Raw genomic sequence first — 17,081 nt, 5'->3', positions numbered from 1 at the left:
CAACACTCGATACTTCTTTACGCATTCTTCTTTAAATACATCCGTGCACACCGATATACAGTTGATTTGGGAAAATCAACTCGTTGGAAACCCAAGCTCCGTCGGCGGCCACCGTCTGTTGCAGCCGCCGGCCGCTGCCACTAATTTTGACCAACAATTTCAAAATTTTTGTTTCTCACCGGAGATTCGAAAAACTTAACCTAGCGGGTCAAATTCAAGCTTGGGTGCAGTTTTAATGGTTTTATTTCGGGTTTCGACACTTGAATTTGGTACATTCTTTTTAATTTGAGAAGTGATTCGTACACAACAGTTTTTATTCATACACAATAATTCATGCATTATATAGTTGTATAATACAACATTTTAAAATACTAATTGTTGTGTATAGAGAAAATTTGTTGTGTATGGATCAGCTCCCTTTTAATTTTATTGCATTTCATTTCTAATTTGGATAGAATTATACTATGCATTATAGACTGCTTAGAATTGAATTGCTTTGGATTAAATAGATTACATTGCCTTGAATTGTACCAAATTGCAAGTTTGGAGTATTTTCCCAATTTATATTTATATTTTTGTTTGGATTGATTGGATTGGTGTGAGGTGAGTGTGAGGAATAAATTTGGCCAAGTTTTTGTCTTTGCTAGGTTCTATTCACAGGTACAAAGGGAAAGAACAAAACCATTCATGTGTCTCACGGTTCTTCCCGTGAAGGTCAATCATCGTGATCAACCAAAAAAGTGTCTACCGAGCAAGTCGATTGTGATGGTAACCTTGTCCTCACTGGTGCACAAATCAAGCAATTCAAGTCCAATCTCCAAAAATGTGCGATCCGAGCCAAAAAAAATTTACCACCTGGAGTCTATGACCCACCTTGTCCTTGACGATTACTTGCAACAAATGTTCTTCAACATAGGTCGGCACGACTACCTAGGTCTTTCCACGCGCACATACAAACAACCCAGACTTGAGTTCCTCTCCACTTATACATGGGATGACACGGAGGGTGTGCTCACATTTAGGCTCCAGGGTCGGCAGCACCGAATCACATACGACACCCTTAACACTATCATGGGCACATACGATGTCCACAACACCGACATCTATAGTTATCAATTGACTCAGTTCAAGAGCTTGCCCAAAGTAGAGTTTTGGACTCAGATCGCCAGTCTTCCAAACTTGAATCCAAGTCGACAAAAAGATCCTTACATCATCAATCCTTGTTGGAGAATCGCCCATCGGATCCTTTCAACCTCCATCTTTGGTCGTCACGAGTCGTGACAAATAAACACAGTCAAGCTATATTTCCTCTATTGCATGAATAACTGTCGTTGGTCTTGCCCCGGTTTCACCACTTTTTTCTTGGATAAATGTTACAGCATACGCACAAAGACCACTGGCGACATTTGCATTGGAGGTCTCATTACCCTAATTGGTTTGGGTGTGGGCCTTCAATTTCCCGTGTCCGAGTATGTGCCAGTGGATGACCCACCTCTCTACCTCCTCGACTGCTTAGCTCTCACCTGGATGGACTTATTGGTACTTATCAACAATCATCAGTACTCTTGTCTCAATCATGCCAAGGAATTATTTTACATCTTACCTAATATCAGCATATCCGCCTTGACCACCAACGACCCCGAAATCTAGCCTGAAGAGTTACACGATGATGATGATGATGATGCAAGAGATGATGATGAGATGCAGGTCAACACTGGCAATACTGATAGCCCATTTGAGGCTGAAGAACATTATGACCTCCCAATTCGACAATTGTCACCACCATCTTATGCTCAGCCTTCGGGAGCACACTTCGAGCCACAAAATGAGTACCAGTCCTATCAACAACACAATGAGTCGGGACCCGAGTTTCCTCTTGATATATATAGTCAACTTGTTGCTTTGCGCCTCTAAGGAAACCACAATACAGTAGCCATTCGGCACATCGAGGAGTAGCAAGCTCGCACCAACAACTACATGGAGGATCTTTGGCATCATTTTTAGCCCAAAGGCGGTTACCATCCTCGTGGGCCTCCTCCACCTTGATCACGGTACGATCCTTCCTTACTCTCACCTGAAGCATTAAGGACAATGCTTAATTTTAAGCTTGGGGTGAGGTATTCTTATATTTTTTTTATTGCATTTAGGTTGTATATTGTCGCATTTAGAGTAAGCCATTTAGGTCATTCATGAAAATTGCATAAAAATTCAAAAATATTGCATATTTTGTTTCTTTCTTTTCTAATTTTCATACTTTTAGATGCATTCTAGTTTAAGTTCATGCATTTTTTCTCTCTTGTCTTCTCATCCCTACAGGTACCACAGCGCCGAGTCATAATTATTGAATCATAGAATTGTCATGGGTCTTGATATGGAATTCCTTGTATTGGATAAATGGGACACACTTTGAGCCTCACAAACCACTTATATGGGGTCAGATGCAGGTAGCTTGATTGGGTCTAGGTGCGGAGGGATGTGGTTGGTCAAACCGATGTGTGTGAGCGAAGATTAGCCCGGTAAGGTATTTTGAAGACATTAAAGACTCACATCTTGGTTTTGGGGGAAGTACCCCTTAGTACTCTCGAGTCTCGTCCGAGCCTTACTTGGTTAGATTCTCACCACCTTTTTAAGACATGTCATCATTTTTCTAGGGGTCTAGAATAGATAGTTAGATAGATTTTGTTTATCACACCTTGCATTGAGGTGTTTGATAAACTTCGAGGCGGGTCCCCTAATTCACATCTTTTGGGACCAAGTTTTTTTTGGTAACACCCATTTTATTGAGCCATTCCTCACCCTTTTTAGTAGATCTTGACACATTATCAATGGTCGTTAGGAGTTCATGTTAGCCTCTATCTATTACGCGATTTTCAATATTGGAGTCCTATGTTACATGGTGAAATTCCTTAGACCTTCCAAGAAGAAAACACAAAAAAAATGAAGAAAGTGGAAAAGTGAAGACAAAAAGAAACAATGAAGAAGATTAAATAAAATAAAAAAAAGAAGAAAAATAAAGAAAAAGAGCAACACAAAAAGAAGAACAAGAATCCAAGTTCAAGACTTCACTCTAAAAAAAAGAGATCGAGCTACAAAGAGGATGAAATCCAAATAACAGAAGTTCAAGATTGAAGATTTAAATTGTTAGGTTTAGATTTAGGATAAGTAGATTTTTTATTATTTTATCTTATTTTTGATTTTTGGTGGGAAAAGGCTATGACGATGAGACGGTAGATTGTAAAGGACGGTACAAGGGAGAAGCCTCTGAAACCGGATGTTTGCCCAGAGGCCACACTGCAAAATCCAGTTTCGTACTATACACTTTAGCCTGACAAATGTAGGAATCATCATGTGTGAAGAGGCGCCTTTCCTTCATGTATTATGATCAACATTGGTGATTTAAAGTGTCCCCACTGGGCGCATCCACTGTTTCCTTTGTCTTGCACACCGCGACTACATCCAGCCGTGATCTATTCGCCCGTCAAGTGGTTCTAGAATGTGGTTTATGGCTCTAAAGCGGGGAACATTTTGAAGATGCGTAGGGTCCATGAAAGACTGATTCTAACCATGTTGACCAAGTTCTATGGTATCTTTCTTTTTCTTTTTTAGTTAAGCTCATCTCGAGCTCATTTTAGTCTGGTTCTAACTTGAGGAAAAGTTAGGTTTAAGCTTGGGGTGATTTGATCGATTATTTTATTTCCTTATTTTTATTAGTTTATTTTAGTATTTTTAGCTCTTTTTATTAATATTGCATTGTATATTCATTATTTTATTTATCATGGATCGTATCGGGTACTTTCTATTTTGCATGAGATATTTCGCAGGGTTTTGGAACTCATTGTGGTTGCTTTTTTACTGGAGTTGAGTTTAGTGGGCTTCTCGATGCAATATTGGGCTTTGCGGATCCATCAAAGGAGATTTGGGCTTAAAAAGTTGAAGATTTTGATGAAGTGGGCTTTTGAAGATGGGTCATAGATTTTTATTTTGGGCATGGACTATCCATATTTTAGAGCTTGAAGGTGATTGGCCATTTTCAAATAATATGAGTCATAGAGGGGACCAAGGGAATCTTGGGTAGTGGAATGGGTAGTGGATAAGAACAGACCAATAGCATTCCAGCAACACTTGAGAGGGTGGAATCTCAAGCGCACGGGTACCGGCGCAACTGCACACTTTTGGTCATTTTGTTTACCATTTACCTTGGGGGTTGGATCTATCATCTATAACTTCGATTTTCCACCATTGGAGAGGATTAGAGGCAATTTTGAAGCTTGATACTCATTCTTCTCATCTTTCTAAGTAATTGGTAGTTTTTTGATGCAATTATACTTTTGTGATTGTTATTTTGTTGCCATGAGTGGCTAATTTCTCTATTTTGGTTAACTTTGGCTAAAATCCTTGAATTTTTGTGGGTTTTTGAAGGACTCATGCTTCATTATCATTTATCTTATGTTAATGATTCTAGTTCATATTTCTTATGCTTGTTTAATACTTTGATCATGAGCTTGGTACTTGAATGAGCAATTGTTGGTTTATTTCTTTGGTTTAGCATTGAATCATTGAATTTACTTAGAACAAGAGCTTTATGTTGGTACAAAGCATCTATAGTTTATGAATCATCACTCCTTTATGGTTTGTAAGCATTGATATTCTCTAGGAATTTGGGATTCCTTCATTCTTAAGGCTAATTAACTTCTTGGATTCAATTGCTTAAATTGGATACACACAAACGTTCATTATGTTGAATTGCCTTGGTTAACCAATTGTCTCCAATATTTGAGCATCTCACCATCTTTCTTAATTGCAAGATTTTTAGTTATTCAATTCTTTTAGTTTTCAAGCAATCACAACACCCCCCCCCCCCCCCCTTATGTTAATTGTAGTTAGTTAGTTTATTTACACTAGTTATATTGAATTGCATTGATGATAAATGGATAGCCTCGGTCAAGATGTTGCGTTTGACCAACATAATGGTGTAGTTGTCTGACCGAGCTATGCATATAGAATTATTTTAGAGTAAATTACACGAATGGTCCCTATGGTTTGGGATAATTTTCACTTTTGGTCCCTAACTTATTTTTTTAACTCGGAAGGTCCCTAAAGTTTGTTTTTGTTGTGTGCTTGGTCCCCGTCTTACCTAAAAAGACTATTTTGTCCTTGATTTTTTAATTTATTTAAATAAGATGGGATAGGTAAGGTAAGGTAAGGTGAGATGGAAGTGGAAGTGGGGTTGGGGTTGGGGTGTGTTTATTTAAGTAAATTAAAAAATCAAGGGTAAAATAGTCTATTTAGGTAAGATAAGGACCAAGCCTTCAACAAAAACAAACAGTAGGGACCTTCCGAGTTAGAAAAATAAGTTAGGGACCAAACGTGTAAATTACCCCAAACCATAAGGACCATTCATGTAATTTACTCATTATTTTATTCTTTCGCTAAACAGGTAGCCTTGGCCAAGATGTTGCGTCTAACCAACATACTGATGTAGTTGGCTGACCAAGCTATACTTGTACAGTAATTGCATTCTTTGGCTAAACGGGGAGCCTTGGCCAAGATGTTGCATCTAACCAACATATTGGTGTAGTCGGCTGACCGAGCTACACTTATAGAATAATTGTATTCTTTGGCTAAACAGGTAGTCGTGGTCAAGATATTGCGCCTGACCAACATATTGGTGTAATCGGTAGACCGAGCTAAACTTAAAGAATAATTGGATTCTTTTGCTAAACAGGTAGCCTTGGTCAAGATGTTATGTCTAACTAACATATTGGTGTAGTCGGCTGAGCGAGCTACACTTATAGAATAATTGTGTTCTTTGGTTAAACGGGTAGCCTTGGTCAAGCTGTTGCGTCTTACCAACATACTGCTGTAGTCGGCTGATCGAGCTACACTTATAGAATAATTGTATTCTTTGGCTAAACGGGTACCCTTTGTCAAGATGCTACATTTGACCATCATAATGGTGTAGTTTATGAACCGAGCTACACTTAGTGAATAATTATATTCCTTGGCTAAACGGGTAGCCTTGGTCAAGATGTTGCATTTATCCAACATATTGGTGTAGTCGACTGACCGAGCTACACTTATAGAATAATTCTATTCTTTGGCTAAAAGTAGTCGTGGTCAAGATGATGCGTCTAACCAACATAATATTGTAGTCGGTTGACCGAGCTAAACTTATGGAATAATTGTATTCTTTGGCTAAATGGGTAACCGAGGTCAAAATGTTACGCCAGACCAATATATTGTTGTAGTCGGCTGACCGAGCTATGCTTACAGAATAATTGTATTCTTTGGCTAAACGTGTAACCATGGTCAAGATGTTGCGGCTGGCCAACATATTGGTGTAGTCATCTGACCGAGTTACACTTATAGAATAACTCTATTATGTTGGCTAAACAGATAGCCGTGTTCAAGTTGTTGCGTCTGACCAACATATTGGTGTAGTAGGCTGACCGAGCTACACTTATAGAATAATTGTATTCTTTGGCTAAATAGTAGTCGTGGTCAAGATGATTCGTCTGACCACCATATTGTTATAGTTGGCTGACCGAGCTAAACTTATCGAATAATTGTATTCTTTGGCTATACATGTAGCCGAGGTCAAGATGTTGCGCCTGACCAACATATTGTTGTAGTCGGCTGACCGAGCTATGCTTACAGAATAATTGTATTCTTTGGCTAAATGCAAAACCTTGGTCAAGATGTTGCATCTGACCAACTTATTGGTGTAGTCGGCTGATCGAGTTACACTTATAGAATAATTGTATTTTGTTGGCAAAACAGGTAGCCGTGTTCAAGTTGTTGTGTCTGACAAACATATTAGTGTAGTCGGTTGACCGAGCTACACTTATAGAATAATTGAATTCTTTGGCTAAATGGGTAGCCTTGGTCAAGATGTTGTGCTTAACCAACATAATTGTGTATTCGGATGACCGAGCTACGCTTATAGTATAATTGTATTCTTTGTCTAAACGGGTAGCCTTGGTCAAGATGCTACGTCAAAGCAACATATTGATGTAGTAGGCTGACCGAGCTACACTTATATATATACCCTTACCACACCTTGCGGTGGTGATGTATCATCATGGTGGTGCGGTGAACACAATACCGATTAGGGGTAGAGACATCAATAAGGCCACCACACGAGGGAGTTTCACCGCACCATTTTTTTAAGCATTGCTCTTTTGACAAATTTTAATGGATATATTTATAAAATTTTGTTTTTCCCTTTACTATAAATAAACACCGCCATTTCTCATTTTAAAACAGAAAACAAACAACAAAATACTTATATATACTTTTGATTCATAATTCTAAAATGTCTTCATCATCAATCAATTCGTTGGATACATTGGTTTTGCGGGGAACGTGATTTTTGGGGATGTTATGCAAAAAACACTCGCTTATTTATGAGAAAAATGAAGCAGTAAGTTCGAATTCAAAAATTAGAACTTTTACTTTACGAATAAATTGTGAAGTTGGGCACAACCAACTTGTGAATAATTACTTTACGGATGATGTCGTCTACGTGGAAATATTCTAACATTGGTTCTGAATGAGGAATGTATTATTTTTACACATTGTTGATGGTATAAGAATCAATTTTCATATTTTCGACAAAGGATATATGGAAGAGGTCAGAAAATTTTCTCTATAAGTAAAAAATGTACAACTGCAATTTGTTAACTAGAATTTTGTATGGGACCTTAGTCATGGGATGTGTATTTGAGAATGTCAGAGCGAACGACGTGAGAATATTCTTACAAGTTTGTTAAAACTGTGATCATTCTCCATTGTTGTTGGTATTTACGCAAGCCCACAATTAGCGTCGTCCACTAATTGTATACGGCACATGAATACAAGCATGTGTTCCCTGAAATGCTTGGTAGTATTGATTGTATGCATTGGGGTGGTTAATATGTCATAATCTATGTTGAAGTTAATTTATGCGAGCGAATCAGAAGCAGCAGTAATAATTTTAGAAGCAGTAGCATCCTATGATCTTTAGATATGACATGCATTTTTTGGTCCAACAGGTGCCAACAACGACAACATTGTTCTAGAACAATCATCAATATTCAACCATATGTGCCTTGGGAAAGCGTATGATGTACCGTTTCAAACAAATGGGAAATCATACAATACCTTATTGATGAGATATATCCTAAGTTAACTACATTTATGATATCATTCTCATGTCCTAATGATGAAAATGATGAAAAACGAATGAAGTTTAAGTCAACCCAAGAATCTGCTAGGAAGGATATTGAGCGATCCTTTGGTGTTCTAAAGAGATGTTGGTAGATACTCACAGTACCAACACGATCTTTTGACTGCAATAAAGTAAGTATCCTGATGTACGCATGCATCATATTGCATAATATGATTACAGAAGACGATGGAAAGGCGATTTGTCGATACAATGAAAATGAGAATTTACCAAATTTCGAAGGAGTTGGCATTGGTATGCCGACATACATCGCGAACAGATGGGATGTATATGACCGAGTTAGAATCACAACATTCACACTTATTTGGTGGAACACATCTTCAATGCTCAATTAAATCATGTTGTCACGACTTTGAAGACGATTTGTTTGATCATACATACGAAGAATTAGACATGTTTGAAGAAGATTCGAACGAGGATTATGATAACGTGGCGAACGACGATGATTAGGCATCATGTACTATTCTACTATGTTTTAATTATGTTTTTAATTTAGTATGTATACTTTTAGTTAATGAAGTTCTTTCCTTTTATTAATTTTATATAATTAAAATTTATTTAATTAAAAAAAAGTATGGCAAGGTGTGGTAATGTGACATCTTCAAATTCACAGTCATTTTAAAAATTTTATTTATGCTTATTTTAAAATCAGAGTATCCTTTTTAAAGAATAATATGCGGAATTTGTTCCCAGAAAAACATGATAAATATATTATGTAACGACCCAATTTTAAAAGAATTTTTTTTCATTTTTGAATAGTCAAATACATTTCCATGATTTAAGAAATCCAATCATAATTGTGTTCAAAACATATGTCAAATACAACTTTTATTCCAAATATCAGAGTGTCCCCAAAAAACGCCTGGAAGAGAGTGCACATCGCACCATCACGCCTTGCCCTTGCCCATGGAATCTGAAGTACCTGAAACAAATTCATAACCTGTAAGCTAAATGCTTAGTGAGTTTCCTAGAGCATACCACATACAATACACATATCACATATCTTGTTAGCTATAAAAGCTACATATAACACATAAGCCATGCATACATAAACCTGTAAGGATGTCATGGGCTAACCCACATGGTCTTTACCTAGGAATGTCATAGGCTACCCCACATGGTCTTACATCCAATGCCATGGGCTATCCCACATGGTCTTTACCTAGGAATGTCATGGGCTACCCCACATGGTCTTACATCCAATGCCACGGGCTCCCCCCGGGGTCTTCCATGTAATACCACACAATTACATAGCATATCAAATCACATAAAAGATTAACACATAAACCATAATCACACAATGGGCCGACATTGGTGCCTTAGACCCATGGGTATGGTGAGGAGACTCACCTCTGTCTGCTAAATGCGAAAGCTGCTCTCCTAACAGTCCACAACATCCCATGCTGAATAATAATATTAACCCATGTTAGGACATCACATAATCAAAGGGGAAAACCCAAACCCCAAGTCCTTCCATGAAGGCCTAAATATCCTTTCTTTGCTAATGGGCCCAAAGTCCATGTCCAAAAATCATTAATGGCCCTTTTGGCCCAATAAGACCCCAATCGTCAAACCAATGGCCCAAACAGATAAAATGGCCCACTATTCTCAAAATACAACCAAGTCCAAAAACCAAATGAGGCCCAACAATCCAAAAGCCCAAAACAGATCCAAGCCCATCTGAGATGCGTACGCTTAGCGTACCACCCTGGTACGTGTAGCAAACTGGGCTCGGGGACTTACGCACAGCGTACACTGGTTTACGCCCAACGTACTAAAAGATTAAGCACTTTTTCCATTAAGTGCTTAATACTCGATTCTCTTACATCCAGAAGTCATATCTAAGCCTATTCAACCAACCTAAGGCATAAAGTTGGCAACTTTATGCCTTTGCATGTCCCATATGCTCCGAACACCATCATTAAGACCTTTTTAAAGCTCTTAACCCATGCATGAGGTCAAACACACACCAAGACTCAACTTTTATGTTGAAAAAGGACTAAGGGACCTCAGATCTGCCATTTCCATCCTCTAGAGTTGCTTAACTCACAAGAGGAGGTCCAAGATCAACCAAAGGGATAAAACTAGAAAACCCTAGCTAGATCTAGTGATTAGAATGGAAAGGTGCAAGCTTTATACCTCTAGAAGCTCCTAAAGGTCGATAATATGCAGATTCGTGAAGCCAAATGACACTCTAAGCTTCCTTGACAACTTCTTCTTCTTGAATGAAGACAAAAAAGGACCAAAAATGCACTCTTAAAGCTCAAAATGCACTCACAAATGATATTAGGGTTTTCAGAGGCGTTTGGAGGTGAAGGAGGCTGTTAAGGGTGAGGCTTAAAGGAGTTAAGGGTGTTTATATAGGTCTCAAGTCCGGATTTTAGGGTTTGAACATCCTGGCACGTACGCCCAACATACTCCTAGTATGCCCAGCGTACGTGCTGCCCCTCTGCGATCCTCCTCGCCAAGTACGCTAAGCGTACTCATAAGTACGCCCAGCGTACTTAAGGGTCTCTTATGATATATATTAAAAATACTTCAAGGCAACAAGATCATACCTGATTAGGAGTGTTACATATTATGAAATCATTTCCGAAGAAATGTATTTTGTTTGTATTAAAACATCGGGATGTCATCGTTAATACAGAAACTTAAGCATAAACAGACCTTACATTCATTTACACTAGTGATTTACATCTCCTTTAATCTTTCAGTGTAATGTAGCTTCGTATCGACACCTGTGCTACAATAAACTGAGTGGGTCAGGTTGGGAAACCTGGTGAGTACATAGGGTTTTCAACCCACAATAATAAAAGTTATTACGTTTCATCATCAAATAATTAACCCCATTACCCGTCCCTATTATCTTCTTTATTTCTTAAGGATTTACCTTAAGAATCATCGATCATTTACTCATTCATTCCTAAGGATTGTCCTATGGAATAGGCATGAAGGCCATCGTTGCCAATCACACAGCTGCCAATGTTATCTATTAGGCACAACTGCTAATATTATCATGTAGGCACAACTGCCAGGATTATGATATTCTCTACTAGGTGCAGCTGTCGATATTATCCTTTAGGCGCAGTTACTAGGATGTTTAGAGTACCTCGTACTTAAAAAAATCATCTACATGTTGTGGCACAGCTGCCAATGTTCATCTGTAGGGCACTAAGTCCATAGATGCCAATGTTCATCTATATCATCTTTCATCCCTCATCATTCATTTATCCAATATTTTTATAGGTATAAAATACATATACAATTTATATCAAATAAAACATGTATATTTTGTTCATCCAACATAGATATCAAGAACACAGATAATATGCACACACAGCACATAATTTATATTAAATACTTCATATCTATGTGTAATATGAAAGTAACTATGCACTCACTTGTTAAAGTGATGATTCCCAACTCGAGCAGCGCTTCGCTTTTAATGATTTTATTTTCCTTCGACGAAACCTAGTATTATTACCACTAGATTTTAGTCTAATATTTATTGCGACTATTTGCGAGCGATATTGTTTTATAAGTGTTAAATAATACTTTTCAACCACTATATACAGACAGGGTCAGACATGAAACACCGGAGGGTAGGACCATTTTGGCATTATAGCACTTCTGAAATCCAAAAACCTTATGCGGCCCTTCAAACTAGATTCCCCGTATTGCGAGTAGTTAAAAGATGTTATAATATCACTTTATATATTATATTTTATAATATATATATATATATATATATATATATATATATATATATATATATATATATATTGTTTATAAGTTCATAATAACTATAATAAATTTAAACCTAAGTTATACTTAAACTAGGGTAAGCATAATTCACTTACCGAGAGGTTTGGCTAGGAATCGGGCTCTGCGGGGGCAGAACTTCCGAGCCGGAAAACTCTTCTTTTCGGAGCTTCTGGCGCTCCGGGCCTTTCCTCTAGCACTTAGAAGTTACTAGGGCTTTGGGAGGGTTTTAAAGAGAACATATAGAGAGAAAGAGGGGGTTATGGTGTGAAGAAAAGTGAGGAACATCACATTCTATTTATAGGCCGGAGCTGCATTAAGTTGGGCGTACCCTCGGAGGTACGTTGGGCGTACTTCAGTACGCAAGGCGTTCAGGCCTACGTTGCACGTACGAGGACCACATGTCGTTCATCGGCTTAGGCGATGTGGTGACTACTGGACCAAGCATGCGAGATCGTTGGGCGTACCTTCGGCGTACGCTGGGCATACTTAGTATGTAGGGCATCCGTAGTGCTACGTTTAGCGTACAAAGGCTAGCTGTTGAGCTCTTATTAATGAGATCTTCGATTATCGTTGAGGTTGTGTCGGTGAAAAATCTGTCGATCTAATATTCGAATTTCGGGTTGTGCACTATTATGTCAAATCTTAGAAAAATCATAATTTCCTCATACGAAGTTAGATTTGGGCGTTCTTTTTATGCACTCTCTCAATTTAACATGTACGATGACTTTCGTTTAGATCGCTAAGGTTAAAAAGTATTTTATCGTAAACTCACTTTTTATGTCAGACAACGTCGTGTCGGTTTTGTCGCGAAGCTTCGACAAGTCATAACTTCTTCGTTATAACTCGGATTTTAGCATTCTTTATATGTATGGAATCCTTGTGACATATATTATAACTTAATTAAAATTATTTATTCTAAATAATTTCCTATCAAAAAATCATTTTTAACGCTTATTATTTCTAAATTGACTAGCCCAAATTTTCAGGCGTTACAAGTAACTACCCACCAGTTTTGTAGGTAAAGGGAAAATGATCTGGTGCTGACATTGTAAACCGATAGTATGGTAAATTATGGTATGACACCTATGGTTTTAAGTTATCTAAAAATAATAAATCTTATTTTAAATTATAGAAAAATATCAATGCTAAAAAAACTTAAATTATGTTTTATAGATCAAAGTTATCAAATTTATATATATATATATATATATATATATATATATATATATATATATATATATATATATATATATATATATATATATATATATATATATATATATATAAAAAGTTAATATGTGAGCTAATGAACCATTTAAAATAAATATATAACGACGTACTTTAAACAACTTTTCTACATTTTATAACAAAAATATCATTTATTAATAAAAAATAAAAATAAATATCAAGGTCAAATGAGAAAAAATATTCAATTATGTTCGGGTTATCTTTACTAACTAACCCACTTCCACCACCATCGTCTACCTTGATCCGTTGCCCTACAATTCCAACAACAAATACCACCTTCCGTCACCACTTTTTCCCACCACAAATCTCTATCTCCACGGTTAATCTCCACCAATAAACTCTTCTAAAACCAATTTGAGTATGCACCAAAATCGATTCAAACCTTTGATTTATTCACACTCAAATTCAAACTTAAAAGTTGATTCAAACCACCAATGAATTCAAATTAAAATTCCAATAAATATAGGAGTGTTCAATTAAGAAAAAAATGTTGAGAATGAGGGAATCATTCTCAGCGAATCATTTAATCTAAGCATAAAAAAACACGGTGGCAAACTTATAAATATGATAATAACCTTCAATCTCAAATACGTAACTGTAGAAATTAGATAATGGTTCAAATGCATTCATAATCGATCGTTCATCATCCAAATTTCTCCTCTAACCTTCAACAAGCATCCAGATTTCTTCAATTAAACCTCATCAACATCATCCAGTGTTAATCAATCACCGATCTTCGTCAATAACATGTTTATCAACACCATTCAACAATTGACAACAAAATTTTGTTTTTGGTTCTTTTAATCCAACCTTCAATTCTGTTTGAATATGATCATATCTTCAACATCTACGATTAATTTTACTCCCAACATCATTAGATCAACATCATCAATAATCAACATATCCGCTTCATATCATTCATTCAACATCGATCATCAAATAAAACTTCAAAACTAAGGTTAGAAAAAGATCAAATCGTTTTTTTTTTGGAAAATTTCATATAGTTCTCTATTAATCTACTATTTTGTAAGATTTAAATAGTCAAAGTATCATGTTTTTAACATTTTTAAAAAAGTTAATTTGTATGCATTTCAACTGTTTGATGAAATGCATAAACTAAATTACCACATTATATTCATATATGAATATGTTTTCTCTCCAGAATCAGTATATGATTATTGAAATACAAAACAAATATGCAAATATGTATGTTATTCATATGTTATTCATATGTGAATAACATATAAAAGTTATATATATTTGTGAAAACACTTTGTAATATTCATATGTGAATATATTGTGTAATATTCATAAGTGAATATATCACCTAATATTCACAGGTGAATATACTATGTAATATTCATATGTGATATGTCATGTAATATATTCATAAAAGATCTAATTTGTTTAAATTTTACTAAATATATATCTTATTTGATTTAGAGTTATAATACACTCGTATGTTCAATATATTCATAACTTGTTCTCTTTCGTTTTTTAAAATCTTTTTTATTTTGTGTTGTTTAAAATCATAATATTTTTAAACGTAATTTTATTATAATTTATGGATCATTGTTTGTCTATTGAGCCCTGCAAATAAAAGGTACTTGAGTAATATAATCATATTTTCGATAAATTTTAATTTGAAGATTTTCGACAAATATGTGCATTCACCAAAAAAAAATTAACATTCCACATACAAAACTTTGAAACATCATTTGGTGTGTTTTTGGCGTATTGTAAACATGATTCTCTATATTGAAGACGCTGACACAATTTTATTGGTTACACAAGAAAACATTAGCATTGCATGTTTTTCCAAAGAATTAGGTATTGTTTGTTTTTTCTAAAAAATCACTTTTGACCGGTTATTGTTGCGCCGCGTAGCACTTGACCATTCGTAGTTGTTTGTTTTTTCAAAAAACCTCTAACTTAAAAACTGATGCGGGTATGTTATGTGGCGCATCACTATATCAACTGCTTCAAACCTCTTCACACCTTACTTTAACTTATTGCACGAGTCTGCAAACATTAAAATACAAACATATTTTTTGTTACATGTTGCAGCCGTTTGATCTACCTCTTCTGCTACAGAGGGTTGCAGAAGTGGTCCATAGACTTCAGACATTTTCGCTTCGAAAAAACAAATAGCATGTTAGTTCCAACAAAACGGTCAATCATGTTAAGAGTCAATGTTGTTGATGTAGGTGTTATTATTTATCGCTTCATAATTTTATACCGAAAAATGGTAAAACGATAAGTTGTTTACTTAATACGATCAAACCATTGTGCCGCTTCAAAATAACCATGTACGGTTGATGATGAGGAGATTAGGTTGAAGCATATGGTAGTACAATAGACTCAGAATATATGAATCCTTTACGAGATAAATTTATTAGCCGTTAATGTAAAAATATGAAATGAGTGCTTTTAAAAAATATTATGATGGTTGTACGGATTAAATTTTAGTGTTGTAAAACTAGAATTACTGAAAAAATATATCAAATTTCAGTTTATCTAAATTTCAATGTTGTAAAACTAGAATTATTGAAAATGTTTTTTAAGTTAAAAAAAAACAATTCATTTAAATTTAAGTTTATTTTAATAGCCTACAAACTTTAAGATCAAATTGTCTTTTCTTATAGGTTGCAAAGGTATGACCAACTTTATTTTTCTATAGATATGGTTTGTAGATTGTAGAATTGATCCCTCTTAGAAAAAAAAAAACAACACATAAGTATTAGTTTAAAGGCACTAATTCGTAAACAATAATTTTTTTTTCCATGCACAACTACTTATGTTTTGTGGAGTTATTCAATACAACATATTAAAACATATATTTTTTGTATGGAAAAAAATTGTTGTGTGCAAATTGCTAATTTAAAAGATAGGAAAGTGTACCATTTAAATTTTAAGCAACCTATATACACACGTCTTTCAAAATCATGCATAATTTAATCACGAAACACCATCAATATTTTAATTGTATTAAAGTTCAAAGTTTGGATCTTCTATGAGAAATTTTACTCATGAATCATTAGGCTCTCATCATGGGGTAAATGTTAGTTTAATGGTAAATATATATAAAAAAAAAAAATTAATGGTGTTTCTTGAAAAGAAAATTAAATTTAATGGGTTTTTTTTTCAAATGATAAAACTAATCTACTATTAATTTCACCTATATGTTGGTCAAAACTTAAACTCTTAACTTCAAAAACAGATAACATCACCTGATGATATCATCAGGCTAAAAATTTGTTGATATTAAATAGTTTTTTCTAACAAATAATCCATGACAATAACGTATTAAAATATATTTTTAAACAACAAAATATAAGTTAAATAGTAAATGGTAAAAGTTAATTAATAACCTAGAAAGTAATTTTTCTTTTTATCGATAGATGGTCAAAGTGGATACGAATGAGAGACAAAAAGTAAAAAGTAGAAAGATTAATAAGTGAACAACTTAAAAGAAGCAATCATTTTCCGGCGCAGTTGATTACGCGGTCACTAATTATTGGTGTTTTTCTTTTAGAATTTTCCATTTCATGTGAATTTATGTCAATAAAGCTATTTTTTTGTGATATCCAACATCCTATCTATTCCAACTTTTCTTTATTTCTAGAATTAGAATAAAGATTTTTTTTTTCTAAAAACTTATTATTGTATAAAAATATGGATGGAGTCCAAAATTTTTTCAATTTGCATCATTGGTCCAAAATCATAAATTTTTTGTGGTTTTAGTCCCTGAAAAAATTGAAAAGACTGTTTTATCATTTTAAATTATTTTTTAAAGTTTTTTATATTTATTTTAATCCTTTTTTATTTTGAAAGTAAATAA

This window comes from Lactuca sativa, chromosome 2 (assembly GCF_002870075.4).
Source record: "Lactuca sativa cultivar Salinas chromosome 2, Lsat_Salinas_v11, whole genome shotgun sequence".
Lineage (NCBI taxonomy): Eukaryota > Viridiplantae > Streptophyta > Magnoliopsida > Asterales > Asteraceae > Lactuca > Lactuca sativa.
This window is presented reverse-complemented; position numbering follows the sequence as displayed.